At 29.9% G+C, this 4,877-nt stretch overlaps 1 protein-coding gene across 6 annotated transcripts in view; it reads left to right on the top strand.

Annotated features, from left to right (window-relative positions):
* Positions 1-4,877, top strand: part of LOC124949853 (serine-rich adhesin for platelets-like) — a 51,200-nt gene that overhangs the window by 23,631 nt on the left and 22,692 nt on the right. The window lies entirely within an intron of this gene.

The raw sequence follows: 4,877 nt of genomic DNA, 5'->3' as shown, positions 1-4,877 counted from the left end.
TCCTCGCGGTGAGATATCTGTTCGATCTATAAAAAAAAAAAAAGAGAGAAAAAAAAAAAGAAAAGAAGAAGAGGAAGAAGAAAGAGAGAAGAGGATAAAGAGAAAAAGAGTGCGAGGGAGAAAGAGAGATTGTACAAACATGGACTCGGCAAGAGTATGCCAACTATTAATCACGTTCCTCGTGTCGATGTACTTTCTGCTCTTCTATACCGGGCTATGCGTAATTTTGTATTTCTTATGGACGGACAATCACTGACACAATGCAATAGTGAAAATCTCTAAACGCGACTATAGTTTTATCCTTAACGTGGATCCAACGAGAGAAGAGAAATAATATGGTAAAGTTTGTAAATTAATATCCATCATATATATATATATATTTATTCGTTGTTCGATTTGATTTTTTTTTTCAACGAAACAAAAAAGGAAAAGGAAAAAAAAAAAAGAGAAGATACACGTCTTACATATAAATATATTTCGTATCGTAATATAAAGATATTTTCGTATCGTAATATATGATGCTTCCAAAATTATCTAGCTGATGGTTAAAAAAAAAAAAAAAGAAAAGAATAAATGAAAAGTTACATGGATGTTCGTTTCAAAAAATAATCACGAAATTGTATAGTTTTAGGATATGTTAAATAACAAACGAAAGAAAAGGAAAGAAAGTTAGTCTAAAAAGTCGCTATGAAAGTGTGTCGTCCAAATTGATTTTTAAAATGACCTAGAAACTTTTGGTCTACCCTGTATATATATATATATATACATATATATATATATATATATATATATATATATATATGTATATATATATATATATATATTGTTTGCTTGAAATTATTCGTTTGGTAACTTGAAATATATATTTATATATAAATATGCGTACATATACAGACATAGGAAGTTTGTTTTTTTATACGATAATATGCATTCGTACGTGCATAATCTAAGTGAACTAGCGTAGCGCGGGAGAAGCGAGCAAGCGAATATGAACGAACGAACGAACGAACGAACGAACGAACGAAGAAACGAACGAACGGGCAGGTGAGACGAAGCGAAGCGGGACACAGAGGGAAACAGCATAGGAATAATAGTCTAACAACGTTCTCTGTTTCGTTCTATAGTCCGCTCACCTGCGGCTTTTATACCGGGTGATCACCGATCGCATATACTTTTCTCTTACGTTATTGTATTTTTTGTTCTAGTTTGTTTTTTCTCTCTCTCTTTTTTTCCTCTCTCTCTCTCTCTCTCTCTCTCTTTCTTTTTTCCTCTCTCTCTCTCTCTCTCTCTCTCTCTCTCTCTCTCTCCCTTCCTTTACGTTTTTTTTATTTATTAATTATTTATTTATTTATTTATTTATTTTTCTTATTGTATTTATTTTTTTTATTTCTTCATTTTCTTCTTATTCCGTAAAAGGTTTCACCTCATTAATTTTCATTTGATAAGCCGACGAATGTTTCGTGCAACGAATATGATAACCACCAAAAGTGACACAGCGATAAATTCGCCGTTCGTGATTATCATAAACGAGGCTCAAAGTAAGATTATATTATACCTATCGATTTTATACCAATGTCACATTTTTTTTCACGTTTCAATAATACAGATTTTATGTTGTAGCAGTCGGAACATTTTATTTTCGATTATTAAAAAGTGTTTCATTTATATATATATATATATATATATATGTATATATATATATATAAAAAAAAAGAAAAAAAAGTCGAAACGAATGAACGAAATTACACAAAAAAATTTACATTTTCGATAGCCCGCCAAGAGAGATAAGAGAAGGAAAATCGTGCCCGTTTTTGCGCTTATATATAAGAAAATAATTATAAATTATATTTCACTAGTAAAAAAAAAAAAAAAAACAAAAAAAAAAAATAAATTAAAAATAAATTAAAAATAAACAAATAAATAAAAGAAAGAGAGAAAGAGAGAAAAGAATAAGAAGAAAAATATTTATGAATGTTGCCGAGCGCGTTATGAACACGAAAATGTCGGAAGAATCAAAAGAAGAAAAGAAAAGAAGACCAAAAAATTTAAAAAAAGAAGAAAATTGAACGAATAAAAAGAAAACGCCAAAGTTCTTAAATTCACGTTACGCCCCCGATTTAATCGTAACACCCGGTATAGGGCGTCATAATGGGCCCATAGCGTCGGCAACTGTAGACGGTGTTGTGCCGGCGGCGAGGCTTGTAGTGAGGTAGTGACCGATGCCATAGGATTCAGGTGTGTTGTGTGTGTCCTCCCCCATTCCACCCCACTCCACCCCCAACCAACACTCCCCTTTAATCCCTCTTATCCTCCCTATCCCTTTACGAACCCTACTTCTTCTTCTTCTTCTTCTTCTTCTTCTTCTTCTTCTTCTACTACTACTACTACTACTACTACTACTAGTACTACTACTACTACTAGTACTACTACTACTGCTACTACTACACTACTACTACTGCTACTACTACTACTGCTTCTTCAACTTCTTCTTCGTATTCTTCTTCTTCTTCAACTTCAACTTCTTCACCTCCTTCACCTCCTTCACCTTCCTCTCGTGGACGATAGACGCTGTTCTCAGTTTAACGGCGGTAGCCCACGCGAATCGCCGGGTCCTTGTATTCTCTCTCACTCTCTCTCTCTCTCTCTCTCTCTCTCACTCTCTCTCTCTCTCTCTCTCTTTTTCTCTTTCTCTATCTGTTTAACTATCTGTCTATCTTTCTCTTTCTCACTCCCTCTCTGCTGTGCTCTCTCTCTCTCTCTCTCTCTCTCTCTCTCTCTCTCTTTCTCTCTTTCTCTTTCTCTTTTTCTCTTTCTCTTTCTCTTTCTCTCTTTTTCTTTCTTACTCGCAGACATATAACGAATAATAAGGAATAACAGTGTAACTTCTCGTTGTTCTAAGTTGACACGATGAAAATCGTTTCGTGATATTCGATAATGAAGTCTTAAAGTGTCCTTTAAAAAAAAAAAAAGAAAAAAGAAAAAAGAAAACGAAAGAAAAAAACACAAATAACAAAGGAATGGTGTTTGAATTTTTTTAAATATTTTAGATCGACCGTAAGATTTTCGATCGACACGTAGAATATTTAATGTTCTGCGTGAAAGAATGTGCAAGTGCAAGTAAGAACAAGCATTTTGTTATACATAAATATTTATTTGTGATTATTATATTTTCTGACATACTTTATATATATATAGTTTTCGACTGATAAAATATAATTGCTTAATGATTATGCATAAGTTTAGTTTAAATCGTAGAAATAGTTTTGTTGAACGAATAATTGATTTTTTAAAACCATCTATGAACTTTTGACACGTTCTATACTAGTGACTTCACTTTTGATATCATTTTTTAATTTCTATTTTTTTTTCTGTTATAATTAAGTTATAGTTATTTAATATAATATATGAATTTTTGGATAAAACGATAGAACGTTTATCATTCGTTGATTAATTAATATTTAATATCGTTCAGAAACTTTTTATTCTAAATCCTATATAAGTGAATCGAAAAGTTCGAGTAAATGAATTTAATACATTTTTAGATATAAAATAACAATAATTGAAGAAAGTTTTTATTTTCTCTAAAAAAAAAAAAAAAAAAAAAATATTTTAAATAAAATCCAAAAAGGTTCGATATAATCGGAGAAATCGTTTGTTTTAAATAATTTTTAATCTATTCGACGATAGAATTATAATTTTTTCAAATTGGTATTGATCATGTAACAGATGAAAACTTTTAATATCTATTCATTGTTTTCCTATGATCTATCGAACATAAAGACGTTGAAAGTTTATAAGCCACGTCGCTTTCATCTAACTCGATATCGTTCATTAATCTTCAAGGAAGGAGAATCGGTCGAGCAATTCGATCGACAGATAGATTGGATATTTCATTGGAGAAACTTTGCGAGCCAAAAAGATTTCGATCGATAACGAATAAACTAACCAAACGTATTATCTTTCTCTCTCTTTCCCTCTCCCTCTCTCTCTCTCTCTCTCTTTCTCTCTCTCCCTATCATAAACTTGAGGATGGTTCTCGTATTAAACTTTACGACTTCTTTTTTTATTAATTTATTTTCTTCTTCAAAAACGTCCACGTTCTTTTTTCTTTCTTTCTTTTTCGTTTTTTTTTTTTTCTAACTAATCTAACACCATCTCTCGTTATTCTTAATAATTATTAATATTAATGAAATAATAATGGCTAATTATAACAATATATATATATATATATATATATATATATATATATATATATATATATATATATTATCGATTATGATCTGAAATATTCGAATTTATACGTAGTAGTAGTGGTAGTAGAAATAATAGTAGTCGGTTCTACTTTGATATTTTTTTTTTCTCTTGAACTCGAGAGAAACGTCTCTTACCTAACATTCCGAGTGATAACTCAGTTGAAACGTTTGTTCGCACATCTTTTCGTACGAGTATATTTCTTTTCTTTAATAAAAAAAAAAAAAAAAAAAAAAAAAAAAAAGAAAAAAAAACAACGAATCACGAAGGATGACGTGCAGTTGAATTTCTAACAGTTTCATTTCTTTGTTACCAAGTCAATTTTTAGATAGAAGGGAAACTAATTCGAGATATGAGAAAGAGAAAAAGGAAAAAAAGAAAGAAACAAAAAAAATCGTGAAAAGTTAGAGTATGAATCTCTTCAAAATATTTTTTTTTATTCCCTTGAACATTTTTCCTAAAGTGCATTTAAAAAAAAAAAATATATATATATATATACATATATTAATTAATACTTATTTACAATACTTCAAAATTTTTACTACTTATAAAAATCGCTTCTATTTATTTCATCAATATTATAATTATTTAACAATAAATATTTTATAAAATAAATAAATATCCAG

The sequence above is a fragment of the Vespa velutina genome, chromosome 6 (assembly GCF_912470025.1).
Source record: "Vespa velutina chromosome 6, iVesVel2.1, whole genome shotgun sequence".
Classification (NCBI taxonomy): Eukaryota; Metazoa; Arthropoda; class Insecta; order Hymenoptera; family Vespidae; genus Vespa; species Vespa velutina.
This window is presented reverse-complemented; position numbering and strand designations above follow the sequence as displayed.